Source organism: Hippopotamus amphibius, chromosome 14 (assembly GCF_030028045.1).
Source record: "Hippopotamus amphibius kiboko isolate mHipAmp2 chromosome 14, mHipAmp2.hap2, whole genome shotgun sequence".
In the NCBI taxonomy this organism is placed as follows: Eukaryota; Metazoa; Chordata; class Mammalia; order Artiodactyla; family Hippopotamidae; genus Hippopotamus; species Hippopotamus amphibius.
This window is the reverse complement of record NC_080199.1, coordinates 52,220,789-52,242,266: the sequence shown is the minus strand read 5'-3', so window position 1 is coordinate 52,242,266 and position 21,478 is coordinate 52,220,789. Positions and strand designations below refer to the sequence as shown.

Genomic DNA, 21,478 nt, shown 5'->3' with positions numbered 1-21,478 from the left:
TGTATATGTATGACTTATTCACTTTGTTGTACACCTGAAAATAACACAGCATTGTAAATCAGCTATACTCCAATAGAAATTTTTTAAAAAGTTTAAATTATTTTTATCATTAAATCTATTTTATATTAAATAACTATTTTATATTAAGTACACTTTAAATATCTAAAAATCTAACATTTCACAAATACATATATATTTTTTTCATAATTGCATGCTTTGAAAGTACAAAAAGCATCAAATTGTACAAATTGTTACCTTGTAGTTGATAAACTGAAAATTCAGCAAAGGTGAAATAGATGTTGATTGTTATAATGTAAAATAAACCTGATCATTGTTTTGAAAAATAACAGTATTCAAAAATAAGTACATTCCCTTAAATTGGAAAAACTCCGAGTTTTGATTCTTTAAGATGATATGACCTGAAAACCCTCTAGACAAGAATCATTTTAAAAGACTATATATTAGCAGGCAGCATCTATCAGATCACTAATCATTCAGTTATTGAACCCTAGTTCTGATCATCTACTAATAAATAAAAAGAAAGAAGGCAAAATACAAACTGGCCTCAAATTTACTGAAAGCATCCCTGTCTCTTGAAGATAGTAAGGGAGACCAGTTAGTATGATACACCTACAAAAAGAGCTCTGAGAAAAGACTACAGCATAACAAAACCATCAGAAATATGTATTGATGAAATAGGCCAGCAATCATTAGAAGAATGTTTATTAAAACCTAACCTACAATGAAAAGGGAATTATATCATTTTTTTCTCCTTACCATCATAATTCTCTCACTTTATAAAAAGTGTGGCCTGTAGTGAATGAAGTAAAGGAATCACAAGAGAGAAAGATGTGCCAGTTTTTTTTTGTTGTTGTTTTGTTTTTTGCTTTGCTTTTTCTATCTTATTTTGGCCTGGAGCTTTATTTTCTCTGCTTAAGACAAACTATTGATTCAAGAAGACTAAAGGGGTTGCCAGGGACCCAGGAGAATCAGCAAGGACCAAATTGCTTAGAGCTCAAGGCTAGATTTCAAGTGAAAAGTAGTCCAGTTGCGATCACCAAGTAGGACTCAAGTCAGGATTTCAGAGTAAATTTCTCTTAAAATTGGATGATGTGGATCTTTGCCTCAGCCACCTCCAGTTGAGATTTGTAAAACTCCTGAGAATAGAAATCATGGTGCAAGACAATAAGGAACTACCAAGTTTACCTGGCCATGAATAATTGTACATAAATGAAACTTCTGAAGAACTTCTTTCATTATCAAGAACCAAAATATTTGTATCTTAAACATCTACTGGAGTGCTAATCCCTAAATAAGTTAAAACAGAATCTCAGCACTACCCAAAGAGGTTATTAGTCATTCCTGAGAATCATCTACATAGTGTATTTGTTGCACAATAAGTCTGCAATTCTCAATTGGAATTTCCATCCTTCTTTTTCTTATTTTACCAAGCTACTTAGAAAAGCCTCCATGTTTCCACTCTCATACACAGGCTTGCCAAGTGACCTGGTTATAATTGCTGTGTCCTGATGTTCCCAGAGAATACAAATTTGTGCTGCCTGAAGTGTGCAAAATGGGATCCTCTTTTTACCTCCTTATTTTTATTTGCTTCTATCATAATAAAAGGTGTCATATCCAATAGGGATGAGAGATTTTCACAATCATATATGTCTTCCCTTTCCAGAACTTCTCTCCAAGATTTTCCTCTTTAATGAACATTCACAAGAGGAATTCTGATGCATAAATGTGGCAGGAATGAGATCATTAGGATGTGCAGTTAGGTGTGTGTGTGTGTGTGTGCATGTGTGTGCATGCACACATAAAGTGATGGAGAGGTGCATATTGCCTTTTTACAGTAACAAGACTGGCCTGTAAAATAAAATTTTCATTAGTATTTAATTCATTTGTTTTATTTATGCTAATTTTTATACTCTTGCTTAATTTACAAATTTATAGTAATATTATATGTATTTACACATTTGGGTATCATTCTGTTACTGTCAGTCTTTCATAATTAAACAAAAAGCTCTTATTGTACCTGTATTTATCTGCCTATCCACTTGTGAATTTTAATTTTTATAATACTGGAAACCAGCTAACCAAGCAAATGAAAATTGTGTGAAAATGGTCTATGAGTAAATAACCTATAAATAAAGGCTTTATTCAAGAACTACTATGATCACTTATGTTCCTTTCTAGAAATTGGCAACCTCTTCATGGCAAAATTACCAATTATGGAACTATATGTAGAGTAGGGTAGTATGACACAGTTTAAAATATTGGTTAGATGGCATACTTTTTCAATACTGAGACAAAAGTATAGACTGCAATAATTGAATGCTACTTGTCAACATACACTAATAACTGGTGTTGACTTAAGAAAACACTATCATCAGTTAAAATTTATACTTAATATTTACATTCAAATGGACTGTTGACTTCCCTAAAATCAAATGATTTACTTAACACTGCATTAAGATCAATAAAATTGGTATGCATTTCTTCATATGGAAAGAGCCCAACAAATATCTTGTTGAACTGAAAAATGAATAAAACCCATGTGTATTCATCCTCAAACACACATTCTTTATCATTTCCCACACAATACTTGAGGTTTTTCCATCACCCTTAAACTCTAATATAGAATTAGGTTTCAAATGTTTTCTCTCTCTCTAGAATTTTCCTTTATTTCCCTTCACCCACATGTCTCTCATTTCTTTGTAACAGCTTTAGAAACCCACCTTTGCAGACTATTCACAGGGAGTAGGCTTTTATAAACAAAAGCCAGACCGCCTTTAAACACCTTCCCTCATGAAAAGAACACTAGACTAACAAATTGCTTGAATTGATAACACAAAGCAAAATATTGATAGATTAAAAAAAATCTGTGATTTCCAAATATTCTGTCTCACTCAGAACTTGATAAATATTTTATTACAGTCAGCTAGTTTTCCTCTCATAACTTCTCAAGCATTATTTCTAATAGTTTTTTTAATCACAGCACAAAATGGACATTATCCATAAAGCATTACATTAGAATGTAATTTATTTTAGGACTGATATTCAGAAACTCTGATGCTTAAAATTTAACTGAATAAAGTGGTCTTGATTTCAAATTCAGTATATGTCACTAAAAACTACCTATGTATGTCTGTCTGTCTATCTATCTATCTATCTATCTATCTATCTATCTATCTATCTATCATCTATCTATCATCTATCTAGAACGTCAAGCTTAACCATGGCTTTCGCTGAATAGTACACTTAAATATATCAGAGAACAAAATCTTGCCTTTGAGCAATTAGCTTTGAATTCAGTGAATTTTCCTGGAAAAAAAAAAGTAAATGATGTATTCGAGTACTGGGCTATTACTTATCCTCTAGGTGACTAATTTAAGAAAGCAATCTATATGAATTAGAGATATAATTTTTTGTATTTGCATTGATGGTGCTTATCTGAAGAGAAAAAAATATTGATAAGATAAACATTGATTAAAAGTGTTATTTCTAAAAAAGGTGAAACATTTTCCTTTGCCAGTAAATATTTCTTGAATAGATAAGGAGGAAGAAATCTTTTGTTGCTTCCCTTGCCATATCTTCTGTTCAACATAAAGGCAGAGTTAAATCTTATTTAGTCTCCACCTATGCATTTCTAAAATAATGTTGCTAAATGATATTAGGTATGACATTGTCACCTCTGAAATACCTAGGGCCCCAGGAAGAAGCCTATTAATTGAGTGTCCTTCCATATATGCTTCCATTGTACTACTTCCTTTAAATGAATAGAGCCTTTCTTTTAGTATATAAACATTTTTTAAGTCAAGTAGATATTTAAAATCTTTGCAATACATTTAAAGTAATACAGTTCTATTAAAAGCAATATAACTATTCAAGAATGTTCTAAATATGGTAGCTAGTATATTGAGGAGTCTCAAAATAGAGGGGGTATAAGTGACATTTTTGTAAATTCACTGAATTTAATAAGGCTCTGTCAAATCTCTATGTTTACCTCTCAACTATATCTTGAGAAGATACCAAAATTCTCTGATGACTTAGAAGTTTTAAAGATCTATCAAGTTAAGGATGAATTTATTTATTTTTCTCCCCTTTCAAGTACAGATCCTAGTTCATGTTTTTTTCTGGGACTCTAAATGGTGAGAATAGGGGCTTCCCTGGTGGTTCAGTGGTTAAGAATCTGCCTGCCAATGCAGGGGACATGGGTTTGATTCCTGCTCTGGGAAGATCCCACATGCCGTAGAGCAACCAAGTCCATGTGCCACAACTATTGAGCCTGCACTCTAGAGCCCACTAGCCACAACTACTGAAGCCTATGCACCTAGAGCCTATGCTCCACAGTAAGAGAAGCAACAGCAATGAGAAGGCTGCACACCGCAAGAAAGAGTAACCCACACTCGCTGCAACTAGAGAAAGCCTGGGCACAGCAACAAGGACCCAATGCAGTCGATAAATAAATAATTAAATAAAATTTTAAAAACTAAATAAAAAATAAATGGAGAGAATAAAAAAGGAAGTTTATGGTTAGCTTTAGTTCACCTTTTCCACTTTTCCTTTTTGAGGCTAGATTTTTTTCCAGATTATTGAGGAGATTGACGAAATGTGGGAAAGGAAGTATCTTTTTACCTACCTGACACTTGCTTTATTCTACTGTGCTGTTCTTGACTTTCTGGTTTACACTGATTGACCGTTCATGTCCTCTGTGTGGCACAGTCCAAGGACTTGCTTTTTTGAAGGATTTACATGTGAGTTCTTTGGAGGACCCGGGGTGGGGGTATTCTCCCCAATAGACCTAATTTGACCTAGTCCTTTCATAGGAATCCCCTTACCTCCTGCCACCCCATAGATCCATAGTTCATGAACTTCATGTTCATTAATTGTAGACAATCCTCTTGGGAGAAATAACAGCAGCTCAAGCTCTATTCATTTCTGGGGTGTCTACTTGCCCTATGAAAAACTCACTCCTTACTTTCTAGAAACACAATGCGGGATGTTGGCTTTCCTATTGTATTTATCCCTGCTCTGTATCTCTTCAGTTCTCTTCTCCATTGTTCAGAGATGCACAGGAGAATGTCAGCATTTTTAAAAGATACCTATATGGATCAACTTTAAAGTGAATGCACAGAGTCAAACCCTGGGTGGCATGTTTTAATTTATTATGAAGAAAATAATCTGGTTATAGTAGTAGTTACTTACTTTAATGAGAGTTCTCTGCTTTTCTGCCTGCTTCACAATCTTTTCTTCTACATAAAGATGTGCTCTACCATTTCTTGAATTAAGATCTGCACGTGGGGATTAGCTTGGTTTAATGGCTTCATTTCTTTGACAATCTGATGCATTTCACTAGGCTATTTTGGTCCAACAGCAAACTTCACAATAGAGGTGCTACAAAGTTGAGTGATACAAATGGTGGGCAGGATGGCAAGCTGCACAGAGTTGCAGATTTCAGCACAAAGTCTTATTGGCATTCTATTAGCACATTTCCTAGAAGTCCCTCCTCTAGATCTCCCAGCTCCCTTCTCAGCAGAAGATCCAGGTTTTCCGGATTACACCATGCTATGTGGGGAACTGAGGGAAGGTCATCTAGTGGGGTTGAGAAGCCTAAAGTTACACACTACAAAAACTCAACAGAAATGTATTTGGGCCCCAAGACAAATTTTTTCTTTCCCTTTTGAGCTACACCACTGAATACTCAAGCAAGTGCAGTAAATGACCGTTAGTGATTTCTTTCCTGGAGCACAGGTTTAGAGGTCATACTCTGCACCTCTTCTTCATCATCTTTTGGTTTTCTACCTTTAGGCTTGTTTCAAGGGCACTCCCATCCTGGGTGGGCTCCAAAAGTGCCTGCCCCTGTGCTGCTACAAGCTTCTTCATGTGCCTTAATATTGAATACTTATGCCTCCAAGTGATTTCTTTTTAAATGGAAGGTCTTGGCTTATTCTAAGGCAAAACCTTGGAATCAACTGCAAACATTTCATAAACAAAGATAATAACTTGAGCACTATCTTCACTTCCATATTTCATAAAAGCTGTTTTAGTGCCTGAGTTTCAGTGAAAGAGTTAAGAATTTGTGATCCTCTGTGCACATGTTTTTTTTTGTTTTGTTTTGTTTTGTTTTGTTTCTACTCTCTCAGTTGTAATATCCAGGGGACCTGGAAGTTTATCACACACTGTAACAAGAACAGTATTGGCTAAGGGTAGCCACTGACTGCAGATGGCATTGATTTGAACTTAAGGATCTGAATGTCATGTCACCCAGGCTCCAATTTTTAATCCTAAAGAAGTCACCATTTAATCAACTTTTTTCTTTGTCATTTCTCAAGACAGCATCATTCAAATTCCCTGTATTTTACAGAATCAAGTCTTCAAATAAAGGTTTTCTTTAAACCTTTTAGAAAGCTTTAAAAGATTTATGTCCTTTTTTCTAAATTCAGGTGACAAACTTTCAATCTCTCATCTTAGGGAACATACATAAACACATACATACACTTGGCTAATGGAAGGGTAAACCACACTTCTCCCCAAATCTTGGACACTGTACCCCACACAATTTGACTACACTGACAGTGCACTTGTGCCACCCTCTCTTCCATACTCACTCTGACTTTTCTCCTTCCTGGTATTTTTATAGTGCCTGGAAATTTAGGGAATATGTCATGATCATCTCTTAGTCCTAATGAAATCTTATGACTCTGACTGATTCTCTCTTTATAAATGTGCATTAGTTTGGACATTTCTTTGGCTCCAATTCTGAATCATTGCTAAAAGCAAGACCAAATATCCTGTTTTCTAACAAGGATCAATAGGTATTCTGGCTTTTACTCTGAACTATTCTAATTTCAATTTATATTCTAACTTTCTAAGTTTCTTATATCCCAATTAATTATATGATTATTTTCTCTTTTAGAAAGTTTGTTTCATGTAACCATGAATAAGTTATGTATAACTTATGAATGTATTATCATTATCACCTGATTATAGATTATCAGGTTGAATTTGTAATACATAATTTAATATGCTGGTATTTTTTCTTACTCTTTGTTACTAGAGTTATTATAGCACATAAACTGTTTACCTTTCCTTTCTCTTAAACTATACTTGACACAAACATAGATCTTTTAAGGAACTTTGATATAATTTCTCTCTATTATGTAAGGAGTTATCTGTTATTTTGGTGAGTAAACATTATATGTTTAGTTTCCAGAAATTATATATATATATATATATGTATATATGATATATAGATATATTTTATATGACATAAACTATACCTACATAGAAAGCATATACATATATGCACAGATATAATTAATTGTCTCTTATTATAAGTAATTTTAACTTTCAGTTTACTATTTAGGTAACAACATAGAGAAACTGTATTTTCACATTGCTATTTTTATTATCAACACCCTCCCCTTGAATGGTTTTGTTTTTGAGAATAACTTAATTACATTCAATAATGTGGAAAATAAAATATATATTTTAATTTGAATAAATTGATTTATTTCTGATGAATAATAATATAATTTTAAGGCCTTAATGTTTACATGAAAAGGACAGAGAGTTGATAGACTATCAAAATACCCATCATTCCAATTAGCTGATATTTTAGAATTATAACTACTGTCATGGCTTGGAGATATTATAAGTTCAATTCCAAATTGCCACAATAAAGTGAATATCACAATAGTCACACAAATTTTTGGTTTCCCAGTGCATATAAAATTTATGTTTACACCATACTGTAGCCTATTAAGTATACAATAGCATTTTGTCTAAAAATCAATATACATACCTTAAATAATACTTCATTGGTCTTAAATGCTAACCTTCATCTGAGCCTTCAGCAAGTTGTAGGGTTTTTGCTGGTGGAGTATCTTGCCTCAATGTTGATGGCTGCTGATTGATCAAGGTGGTGGGTGCTGAAGGCTGAAGTGGCTGTGGCTATTTCTTAAAATAAGACAGCAATGAACTTCCCCTCATCAGTTGACTCTTCCTTTCATGAATGATTTCTCTGTAGCATGCAGTGTTGTTTGATAGCATTTAACCCACAGGAAAACTTCTTTCAAAATTACAAAATCTGCTGCTTATCAAAACCTGCTGCTGCTCTATCAAGTAAGTTCATAAAATATTACAAATTCTTTGCTGTGATTTCAACAATCTTCACAGCATTTGCACTAGGAATAGATTCACTCAGGAAACCACTTCCATCACTCATCCATAAGAGGCAACTTGTCATCCATTAAAGTTTTATCATGAAATTGCAGCAATTCAGTTACACCTTCAGGCTCCACTTCTAATTCTGGTTCTTTTGCTTCTTCACCATATCTGTGGTTACTTCCTCCATTGAAGTCTTGAATTATTTAAAGTCATCCATGAGGTTGGAATCAACTTCTTCCAAATTCATATTAATGTTGACACTGTAACCTCTTCTCATGAATTATGAATGTTCTTAATGTCATCTGGAATGGTGAATCCTTTCTAGAAAGTTTTCAATATACTTTGCCCACATCCTTCTGAGGAATTACTATCTATGGCAGCTATAATCTTATGAAATTTGTTTCTTATATGGTAAGCCTTGAAAGTCTAATTACTCCTAAATATATGGGCTGCAGAATAGATGTTATATTAGCAAGCATGAAAATAACATTAGTCTCCTTGTACATCTCTATCAGAGCTCTTGGATGACCAAGTACATTGTCCATGAACAGTAATATTTTGAAATATTTTTTTTCCTGAACAGAGGTTTAGATAGTGGGCTTAAAATATTCAGCAGACCATGTTGTCAACAGGTGTACTCTCAGTCAGCCTTTGTTATTCCATTTATAGAGCCCAGGCAAAGTGATTCAGTATACCATTTAAGGGCCCTAGGATTTTTGGAATGGCAATAAATGAGTATTGGCTTCAGCTTAAAGTCACCAACTGCATTAGCTCCTAAGAAGAGAGTCAGCCTGTCCTTTGAAGCTTTGAAGGTAGGCATTGCCTTAGCCTCTATAGCTATGAAAGTCCTAGATGGCATCTTTTCCTAAAATAAAATAGTTTTATCTACATTGAAAATATGTTGCTTAGTGTGTCCACCTTCATTATTTTGGTGAGATTGTCTAAATAACTTGCTGAAGCTTCTACATTAGCCCTTTTTGCTTCACCTTGTATTGTATTTATATTATGGATGTGGCTTCTTTCCTTCAACCTCATGAATCGACCTTTGCATGCTTCAAATTTTTCTTCTGCAGCTTCATTATCTCTCTCAGCTTTGCCAGAATTGAAGAGAGTTAGGGCCTTTCTCTGGATTGGCTTTGCTTTAAGGCAATGTTGTGGTTGGTTTGATCTTCTATCCAGACCATTAAAACTTTCTTCATATCACCAAGAAGGTTGCTTTGCTTTCTTATTGTTCATGCATTTACTGGAGAAACACTTTTAGTTACCTTCAAGAATTTTTCATTTGCATTCACAATTTGCATAACTGTTTCATGTGAGAGGCCTAGATTTTGGCCTATTTCAGTTTTTGACACGCCTTCCTCCTAAGCTAAATCATTTCTAGCTTTTGATTTAAAGTGAAAGATGTGTGACTCTTTCTTTCACTTAGAGGCCATTGGAGGGTTATTAATTGGTCTAATTTCAGGAAGAGGGAGGTCTCAGGAGTGGGAGAAAGTTGGGGTAATGGCTGATTATTGGAGCAGATTGCCACACACAACATTTATTAAGTTCATTGTCTTACATGGTATGGTTTGTGGCATGCCAAAACGATTAAAATAGTAACATCAAAGATCACTGATGACAGATCACCCTAACAAATATAATAATGAAAAAAAAATGAAATATTGTGAGAATTACCAAAATGTGACCAAGAAACAAATATGAGCAAATACTGTTAGAAAAATGGTGCTTATAGGCTTGTTCTATGCAGGGTTGTCACAAACCTTCAATGTGTATAAAATGCAATATCTGTGAAGCTCAATAAGGTTAAGCACAATAAAAAAGTTATGCCTGTATATCAACTTATCACCTCATGCTAATAATGCCTAGATCAAATATATCTTTAAAGTAATAAAGCTTAAGCTACCTTAACTAGAGATATGAAATGAAACCATCACTCACTGATACTTGAGCCAAAAATCCTGTGAATCATGTGAATTAAGTGATTTAACTCAATATTCTGCATACCTTCAGCATACCAGTGTCCTTGTAGGAATGAAATGATGATTATTTCTATGAGTGAAGATGCTAATACTGACAATGTTTAAAAATTTCTTCTAAACATTTTTTTCACAAAATTAAAATTTTACCATAAAATAGAATATTTCAATGAAATTTGATTAATAAATGACTTTGTATTCCTTATAATGGGGTTTTATATTTTCTCAGCATAAGAAACTGATATAGGCCATACATGTATTTCAGCAAATTACTTCCAGTGCAACTGTAGACTTAAATATCTGAGTATATTATCTACTTCTATAGTGAGATGGCATATTCATATGTTATATTCTTTTTTATTTTTAGAATGTAGTTCATAAATTTCATTCTGTTCCTATTTTGATATTAAAAAATTTTCAAAATCATTTATTTACCTGTCTATAAGATATCTTCTTTTATACTCAGAAGTAATGGTTTTATAGAGTAGTATAATTCTGAGTAACATTTTTAGTATTTCTACTTTCAGAACCTTGTAAATATAACTATATCAAATTTATCATTAGATTTATTTCTAATATCTTATTGAAATATAGTTGACTTGCATTTCTCTGATGATTAGTGAGGTTGAGCATCTTTTCATGTGTTTGTTGGCCATCTGTATGTCTTCTTTGGAGAAATGTCTATTTAGGTTTTCCATCCACTTGTGGATTGGGTTATTTGCTTTTTTGGTATTAAGCTTCATGAGCTGCTTGTATATTTTGGAGGTTAATCCTTTGTCCGTTGTTTCATAGGTAATTATTTTTTCCCATTCTGAGGGTTGCCTTCTAGTCTTGTTTATGGTTTCTTTTGCTGTGCAAAAACTTTTAAGTTTCATGAGGTCCCATTAGTTTATTCTTGATTTTATTTCCATAATTCTAGGAGGGGGGTCAAAAAGGGTCTTGCTTTGATGTATGTCATAGAGTGTTCTGACTATGTTTTCCTCTAAGAGTTTTGTAGTGTCTGGTCTTACATGTAGGTCTTTAATCCATTTGGAGGTTTTTTTTTTTTTGTGTGTGTGTATGGTGTTAGGAAGTGTTCTAATTTCATTCTTTTACATGTAGCTGTCCAATTTTCCCAGCACCACTTATTGAAGAGGCTGTCTTTTTCCATTGTATATTTGTGCCTTCTTTGTCAAAGATACCACAATGAGGTATCACCTCACACCAGTCAGAATGGCCATCATCACAAAATCTGGAAACAACAAATGTTGGAGAGGGTGTGGAGAAAAGGGAACTCTCCTGCACTGTTGGTGGGAATGTAAGTTGGTGCAGCCACTATGGAAAACAATTTGGAGGTTCCTTAAAAAACTACAAATAGAACTACCATATGATCCAGTAATCCCACTGCTGGGCATATACCCAGAGAAAACCATAATCCCAAAAGAAATATGTACCATAATGTTTATTGCAACACTATTTACAATAGCCAGGACATGGAAGCAACCTAAATGCCCATCAACAAATGAATGGATAAAGAAGATGTGGCATATATATACAATGGACTATTACTCAGCTATAAAAAGGGATGAGATGGAGCTATATATCATGGGATGGATGGCCTAGAGTCTGTCATACAGAGTGAAGTAAGTCAGAAAGAGAAAGACAAATATTGTATGCTAACTCACATATACGGAATCTAAAAACGGTACTGATGAGCTCAGTGACAAGAACAAGGATGCAGATCCAGAGAATGGACTGGAGAACTTGAGGTTTGGGGGGGGCAGGGGGTGAAGGGGAAGCTGAGATGAAGTGAGAGAGTAGCACAGACATATATATACTACCAAGTGTAAAATGGATAGCCAGTGGGAAGTTCTTGTATAACAAAGGGAGATCAACTTGAGGATGAAAGATGCCTTAGAGGACTGGGATGGGGAGGGTGGGGGGGACTCGAGAGAAGGTGGTGAGGGAGTCGAGGGAGGGAGGGAATATGGGGATATGTGAAGAAAAGAAAAAAAAAAGAAAGAAAAAAAGAAATATAGTTGATTTACAATGTTGTATTAATTTCTTCCATACAGAAAAGTAATTCAATTATGCACATATATACATTATTTTCTTAATATTCTTTTTCATTGTGGTTTATCCTAGGAGTGCGGATATACATCCCTGTGCTATGTAGTAAGACCTTATTGTTTATCCATTCTAAATGTAGTAATTTGTGTCTACTAACCCCAAACTCCCAGCCCATCCACTACCTTCTGAGTGCAACACTGCCCTAATAAGCTTTGCTGCCTGTATCTTATATGTTTGTGTGTTTGCATTGTGTAGGTTCTCAAGTTCCTAATCTGCCATATTTCAGAACCAGAAGTTCACTCCTTCGCTTTTCTATAAACCATCAGTGGATGGCATTTATTCCCGTGGCTTCAGCTACTGTTGATATGCTGATTAACCCTCAAATCTCTATCTCCAAAAAGGACATCTCATTTCAGTCCCCGGAATATACTTCTAATTGACAAACAGAGATTCCCACCTGAATATCCCATAAAAACTTCAAATTCTGTGTGTTCAAATTTTTACTCATTCAAAACTGGATTTGTTTTTTCAGCTAATGGTATTACCATCCCATCAGTTTTCCATGCCACACATCTGTCAGTTTTCCTTTACTTTTTCACTCCCTTCTGCCCTGTCAATTTTAAAATTTAATTCCTTAATGTTCCCCAATAAAGTCACCTCTTCTCCATTCTCAAAGCATTAATTCATGCCTACCTGTATAGTCTGCCCAATACTATATTTTTAATTAAAAAAAATATTGGAGTATAATTGCTTCACCCTGCTGTGTCAGTTTCAGCTGTACGGAAATGTGAATCAGCTATACATATACATATATCCCCTCTCTTTTGGATTTCCTTCCCACTTAGGTCACCACAGAACACTGAGTAGAGTTTCCTGTGCTATACAGTAGGTTTTCATTAGTTATCTAGTTTATACATAGTAGTATATATATGTCAATCCCAGTCTCCCAATTCATCCAGCCCCCTCTACACCCTTGATATGCATAAGTTTGTTATCTATGTCTGTGTCTCTATTTCTGCTTTGCAAATAAGATAATCTATACCATTTTTCTAGATTCCACATATATATGTTAATATATGATATTTGTTTTTCTCTTTCTGACTTACCTCACTCTGTATGAAAGTCTCTAGTTCCATCCACAATTTCTGCAAATGACACAGTTTTGTTCTTTTTATGGCTGAGTAATATTTCATTGTATATATGTACCACATTTTTTTTCATTTCTGATGTGACCTGATATGAATTTTTTTAACTTTTTATTTGTTTATTTTTTTACAATAAACTGCATATATTTAGAGTGTACAGTTTGGTATCACAGTCTCCCAATTCTTCCCCCGCCCCAACCCTCCCCGCTTTCCCCTTTGGTGTCCATATGTTTGTTCTCTACATCTGTGTCTCTATTTCTGCCTTGCAAACTGGTTGATTTGTACCATTTTTCTATAGTCCACATATATGTGTTAATATACAATATTTGTTTTTCTCTTTCTGACTCACTTCACTCTGTATGACAGTCTCTAGGTCCATCCATGTCTCCAGAAATGTCCCAGTTGCATTGATTTTCACAGCTGAGTAATATTCCATTGTATGTATGTACCACATCTTCTTTATCCATTCATCTGTTGATGGACATTTAGGATGCTTCCATGTTCTGGCTATTGTAAACAGTACTGTAATGAAAACCGAGGTGCATGTATCTTTTTGAATACAGTTTTCTTGGAGTATATGCCCCATAGTGGGATTTTTCAGTCATGTGGTAGTACTATTTCTAGTTTTTGAAGGAACCTCCATACTATTCTTCATAGTGGCTCTATCAATTTACATTCCCACCAACAGTGCAAGAGGGTTCCCTTTCCTCCACACCCTGTCCAGCATTTACTATTTGTAGATTTTTTGATGATGGCCATTTTGACCAGTGTGAGGTAATACCTCATTGTAGTTTTGACTTGCATTTCTCTAATAATTAGTGATGTTAAGCATCTTTTCTTGTGTTTGTTGCCATCTGTGTGCTGTCTTTGGAGAAATGTCTATTTAGGATTTCTGTCATTTTTTGATTTTTTTTTTTTTTTTTTTTTTTTATAATGAGCTGCATGAGCTCTTTGTATATTTTGGAGATTAATACTTTGTAAGTTTCTTCATTTGCAAATATTTTATCCTATTCTGAGGGTTGTTTTCTCATCTTGTTTATGATTTCCTTTGCTGTGCAAAAGCTTTTAAATTTAGGTTCCATTTGTTTATTTTTGTTTTTCTTTTCTTTCTTTCTTTCTTTTTTTTTTTTTTTAATGTGGACCATTTTTAAAGTATTTACTGAATTTCTTACAATATTCTTTCTTTTAGTTATGGTTTTTTGGTCACTAGGCATATGAGATCTTAGCTCCCTCACCAGGGATTAAACCCACATTCCCTGCATTGGAAGGCAATGTCTTAACCACTGGACCACCAGGGAAGTCCGCTGTTTTTATTTTCACTACTCTAGGAAGTAGGTCAAAATAGATCTTGGTGCAATTTATGTCAAAGAGTTTTCTGCCTATTTTTCCTCTAAGAGTTTTATAGTGTCTGGCCTTACATTTAGGTTTTTAATGCATTTTGATTTTATTGCTGTGTATGGTGTTAAGAAGTGTTCTAACTTCATTTGTTTTCATGTAGCTGTCCAGTTTTCCCAGCACCACTTATTGAAGAGACTATCTTTTCTCCATTTTATATTCTTGCCTCCTTTGTCATGAATTAAGTGACTATATATGTGTGGGTTTATTTCTAGGATTTCCATCCTGTTCAATTGATCTATATATCTGTTTTTGTGTCAGTACCATACTGTGTTGATTACTGTAGCTTTGTAATATAGTCTGAAGTCATGGTGCCTGATTCCTCCAACTCCATTTTTATTTCTCAAAATTGCTTTGGCTATTTGGGGTCTTTTATGTTTCCATACAAATTGTACATTTTTTTTGTTGTTGTTGTTCTGATTCTGTGAAAATTGCCATTGGAAACTTGATAGGGATTGTATTGAATATGTAGATTGCTTGGGTAGTATAGTCATTTTCACAATAGTAATTCTTCCAATCCAAAAACATAGTATATAGATCTCTCCATCTGTTTGTGTCATCTTTGATTTCTTTCATCCATATCTTATAGTTTTCTGAGTACAAGTGTTTTGCCTCCTTAGGTAAGTTTATTCCTAGGTATTTTATTCTTATTGTTGCAATGGTAAATGGGATTGTTTCCTTAATTTCTCTCTGATCTTTTGCTGTTAGTGTATAGGAATGCAAGGGGTTTCTGTTTATTAATTTTGTATTCTGCAATTTTACTAAATACATTGATTAGTTCTAGTAGTTTTCTAGCAGTATCTTTAGGATTTTCTATGTGTAGTGTCTGCAAACAGTGACATTTTTATTTCTTCTTTTCCAATTTGCATCCCTTTACTTTCTTTTTCTTCTCTGATTTCTGTGGCCAGAACTTCTGAAATTATGTTGAATAATAGTAGTGAGGGTGGACCCCCTTGTTTTGTTCCAGATCTTGGAGGAAATGCTTTCAGCTTTTCACCATTGAGAATGATGTTTGCTGTGGGTTTGTCGTATATGATCTTTACTATGTTGAGGTAGGTTCATTCTATGGCCACTTTCTGAAGAGCTTTTTATCATAATTCGGTGTTGAATTTTGTCAAAAACTTTTTCTGCATCTATTGAGATGATCATAGTTTTTTATCATATGATTTTTATTCTTCAATTTGTTAAAGTAGTGTATCACATTGATTGATTTGCATATATTGTAGAATGCTTGCATCCCTGAGATAAGTCTCACTTGATCATGGTGTATGATCCTTTTAATGTGTTGTTACTAGTATTTCATTGAGAATTTTTGCATCTATGTTCATAGGTGTTATTGGCCAGTAATTTTGTTTTTATGTTATATCTTTGTATTGTTTTGGTATCAGGGTGATGGTGGCCTCATAAAATGCTCTTGGGAGTGTCCCTCTCTCTGAAAATTTTTGGAAGTATTTGAGAAGGATAGGCATAAGCTCTTCTCTAAATGTTTGACAGAATTCACCTGTGAAGCTATCTGGTCCTGGACTTTTGTTTACTGGAAGATTTTTAATCACAGTTTCAATTTCATTAATTCTAATTGGTCTGTTCATATTTTCTATTTCTTCCTGATTCAGACTTGGAAGGTTGTACTTTTCTAAGAATTTGTCCCCTTCTTCCAGACTTTCCATTTATATGTATACTTGTTGCTTGCAGTACTCTTTTATGATCCTTTGTATCTCTGCAGTGACAGTTGTAACTTCTTGTTTTTCATTTCTAATTTTATTGATTTGCCTCCTCTCCCTTTTTTTTTTTTCTTGATGAGTCTGGCTAAAGGTTTATCAATTTTGATTATTTTCTCTAAGAACCAGCTTTTAGTTTCATTGATCTTTGCTGTTGTTTTCTTCATTTCTATTTTGTTTTTTTCTTCTGCCCTGATCTTTCAGATTATTTTTCCTTCTACTAACTTTAGATTTGTTGTTGTTGTTGTTGTTGTTGTTGTTTCCCTAGTTGCTTTAGGTTTTAAGTTTAGGTTATTTCAGATTTTTCTTGTTTCTTGAGGTAGGATTGTGTTACTATAAACTTCCTTTTAGAAGTACTTTTGTTGCATCCCATAGGTTTGGGGTCATAATGTTTTCATTGTCATTTGTTTCTAGTTATTTTTTTTTTATTTCCTCTTTGATTTCTTCCATGTTCTCTTGGTTATTTAGTAGCTTATTGTTCAGCCTCCATGTGTTTGTGATTTTTACAGTTTGTTTTCCTGTAATTGATCTCTAATCTTATAGTGTTGTGGCCAGAAAAGATGCTTGAAATGGTTTCAATTTTCTTATGTTTACTTAGGCTTGATTTGTGACCCATGATGTGATCTATCCTGGAAAATATTCCATGTGCACTTGAGAAAAAATATGTATTCTGATGCTTTCCAATGCAATGTCCTATAAATATCAATTAAGTCTATTTGGTCTAATGTGTCATTTAAGATTTGTGTTTTCTTATTAATTTTTGTGTGGGTGATCTATCCACTGGTGCAAGTCCTCCACCATTATTGTGTTATTGTTGAGTTCTTCTTTTATGACTGTTAGTGTATGCCTTATGTATTGATGTGCTCCTATGTTGAGTGCATCAATATTTACAATTGTCATAACTTCTTCATGCATTGACTCTTTGATCATTATGTAGTGTCCTTCTTTGTCTCTTGTAACAGTCTTTATTTTACAGTCTATCTTGTCTGATATATTGCTTCTTCAGCTTTCTTTTGATTTCCATTTGCATGGAATATCTTTTTCCATCCCCTCATTTTCAGTCTGTATGTGTCCCTAGGTTTGAAGTGGGTCTCTTATAGACAGCATATAAATGGTCTTATTTTTGTATCCATTCAGCTAGTCTGTGTCTTTTGGTTGAAGGATTTAATCCATTTACATTTAAGGTAATCATTGATCTGTATGTTCCTGTTACCATTTTCTTAATTGTTTGGGATTTATTCTTACAGGTTTTTTTCTTTTCTTGTGATTCCTGACTAGAGAAGTTCACTTAGCATTTGTTATGAAGCTGGTTTTGTGGTGCTGAATTCTCTTAGCTTTTGCTTCTCTGTAAAGCTTTTTAGTTCTCCGTTGAATCTAAATGAGATCCTTGCTGGCTTGAGTAATCTTGGTTGTAGGTTTTTCCCTTTCATCACTTTAAATATATCCTACCACTCCTTTCTGGTCTGCAGGGTTTCTGTTGAAAAATCATCTGATAACCTTATGGGGATTATCTTGTATGTTATTTTTGCTTTTCCCTTGCTACTTTTAATATATTTCTTTTTATTTAATTTTTGTTACTTGATTAATATGTGTCTCAGTGTGGTTTTTGTTTAGTTTATCCTGTATGGGACTCTCTGCAATTCTTTGACTTGGGTGTCTATTTCCTTTCCCTTGTTAGGGAAGTTTTTGACTACAATCTCTTCAAATATTTTCTCAGAGCCTTTCTCTTTCTCTTCTTCTTCTTCTGGGACACTTAAAATTTAAATGTTGGTGTGTTTAATGCTGTCCCAGAGGTCTATGAGGCTGTCCTCATTTCTTTTCATTCTATTTTCTTTATTCTGCACCATGGAAGTGATTTCCACCATTCTATCTTCCAGCTCAATTATCTGTTTTTCTGCCTCAGTTATTCTGCTATTGATTCCTTCTAGGGTTTTTTTCATTTCGGTTATTGTGTTGTTCATCACTGATTGTTCTTTAGTTCTTTTGGTCCCTGTTAAACATTTTTTGCATTTTCTTGATCTGTGCCTCCATTCTATTTCCAAGATCTTGGATCATCTTTTCTATCATTACTCTCTATTCTTTTTCAGGTAGATTGCCTATTTCCTATTCATTTATTTGGTCTTGTGAGTTTTTACCTTGCTCCTTCATCTGCAATATATTTCTCTGTCATCTCATTTTGTCTAATTTACTGTGTATGGTCTCCTTTCCACAGGCTGCTGAGTTGTATTTCCTCTTGCTTCTATTGTCTGCCTCCTGGTGTGTGAGGTTGATCCAGCGGCCAGTGTAGGCTTCCTTGTGAGAGGGACTGGTGCCTGTGCTCTGGTGGGAGGTGGTGTGTCTTTTCCCTCTGATAGGCAGGCCACGTTGGGGTATGTTTTGGGATGTCTGTGAGCTTAGTACAACTGTAGGCAATTTGTTTGGTGATGGGTGGCAGTGTGTTCCTGTTTTGGTGGTTTCTTGGTGTGAGGGGTCCAGCACTGGAGCCTGCAAGCAGTTGGGTGGAGCCAGGTTTCAGTGTTGAGATGGATACCTCCAGTAGAGCACATGCTGATTAATATCCCCTTGGCCCAGGAATTCTCTGGTTGTCCAGTGTCCTAGACTTGCTGTTCCCACCCTGAAGGCCCAGCTCTGACACCTGGCTGAGGAGCCAAAAGTCCACAAGACACACAGCCAAGCTGGAGAAATTTGAAAGAAAAAAAAAATGAAAAGAAAGCAAACAGAGAAAAGAAACCCAAGACAAATAGCAAAATCAAAAAAAAAAAAAAAAAAAAAAAGGCATAACAACACACACACACACACACACACACAAAGAAGAAAGAAAACAAACAGACAACCCAAGATAAATGATGAAAACAAAAACAAACAGAAACAAAGAAGTAGACAGAAAAGAAAAAAAAAAGAATAAAGAAAACAAAAAATAACAGAAAGAACAAACAAAAGAACTCAAAAGTGAAAACAACTGGGCTCTCCTGGTGGCACAGTGATTAAGAATCCACCTTCCAATGCAGGGGACATGGGTTGAAGCCTTGGGCCAGGAAGAACCCACATATCATGGAACACTAAGCCTGTGTTCCTCAACAACTGAGTACATGTGCCACAACTACTGAAGCCCACATGCCTAGAGCGTCTGCTACACAACAAGAAAAGCCACCACAATGAGAAGCCTGTGTGCGACAATGAAGAGTAGCCCCCACTCACTGCAACTAGAGAAAGACAGCAACATGAATCCAATGCAGCCAAAATAAACAAAATAAAACAAAACAAAATAAAATAAAATAAATAAAAATTTAAAACAATGAAAACAATCAATAAGACCTAAAATAACCAAAACAGAAAGTGAGGAACAAAACAAAAACAGAAAGTAAACCAAAAAAAAAAAAAAAAAAGCTAAGAAAACATAAAACACACACATAAAAATGATAAAAAAGAACAAAAATAAGACAAAACACATGACAACAAAAAAGTAAAATAAAAACTGAAAATAAAATTTATTTTATAAAATAAAAAAATAAAAATAATAAAAACAATGACACCAACAACTGAATATAAAGAAACAAACAAAGAAGTATAGTACTAAGAATATTTTCCTGGGGCCTCCTCTGTCAGTGTCCTTGCTCACATAGTGAGCTACAGTCAATCCCTGCCTCCCCAGGAGGCCCTCCAATACCTCTAGGTAGGTCTCTGGACCTGCTTGGCCCTGTGGAGCCAGCTCAGTCTCTGATCTGGCCCAATTCCAGCATGTACTTGACCCAAAACTCCACTGCTGCTATAGCTAGACCAGTCTCAGTTGTGGCAAAGCTAGTTGTCTATTCAAATAGTCCAGGATTTACCAAGCCATTTGTGGGGATTTAATCCACAGCTTGTGCAGCTACACACAGAGATTTCTCATATTCTTCCTTAGTTGCACCACCTCTGGGGCTCAGCTTTGGTTTTGGTCCTACCTCTACATGAGCCCCACCCTCAGGCTTATATTCCCCAACCTGGTGAGAGAGAGCAAAAGCAACAAAAGACTGCTTCACACTTACTCATTCAGGCCATGGAGAGGTATGGTGGCCACAACTGGGGTGTGCATGAAGTGCCTGCGGCAGAGAGCAGTAGGCAGTTGCAACAGACTGGGTCATACTTGCTCTGGTGGGAGTCCCTCCCAGTGCCCGTGGAGGCAGGGGCTGATGTGTGGGTGTGGTGGCAGCCCAGCCTTTGCACAAAACTCAATGATGGCACCTCATTTTCTAGGCAGACCATGATTCTTCTAGGGACATTCCCAGCTACAAAGCCCCTTACTCCAGTGCCCTCTGTTATATCTGCACAGCCAACAGCACTCCTCTCCTTGGATCTGCTCTCTTAACCCCACACTTTTGCACTCATCCCCTGCCAGCAGTGGTGGATTCCCCTCTCAGGCAGGGGTGCCGAGGGCTGATTCCAAGGGCATCTTTGCGATGGACAGCACTGAGGACACTGGAGCCTTTGTGGGTGGAGGAGGCCTTGGCTTGAGGGGCGGGTGTGCCTTCTCAGATGGGTGCCCTTCCCAGGGCCCCATGGAGAGAGGCTGAAGCTGGCAGGTGGGGAAGGGGGTTGCAATGGCAGCCCTTCCCCTTGTGTGCTACTCAACAATGATGTCTTGCTTCTGTGGTGTCCAGGCTTTTTCCATAAACTTTCCTGATTGCGGAGCTCCTTACTCCTGTCCCTTCAGGCTGTCTTTTCACAGCCAATAACTGTCACCACTGACCAAACCACAGTTTCCAGCCCTCACCCCACCTCCACAACAGCAGATACACAACTCAGGCTGGGGTGCACAGGGCTGTGGTGCAGATCATGCACACAGTTCTTACTTTGTCCTGCTTTCCACAGACCATCCGCTGCATTCTCCTCGATTCCCCAAGAGTCCCCTTCTGTCCCAGCTGCTTTCCTCACCATGAGGGGGTTTTTCTGATTGTGGGGAACTCTTCTCACTTTCAGCTCCCTGCTAGGGTTGCTGGTCCTTTTTTTCATTCTTCTTTTTTTCCTTCTTTCATCCTACCTG

The 21,478-nt window shown here is 35.6% G+C and overlaps 1 pseudogene; it reads right to left on the bottom strand.

The window, feature by feature from the left end:
• Positions 1–5,258: 5,258 nt before the first annotated feature.
• LOC130835579 (elongation factor-like GTPase 1) lies at positions 5,259–21,372 on the bottom strand (annotated as a pseudogene).
• Between the last annotated feature and the right edge of the window lie 106 nt (positions 21,373–21,478).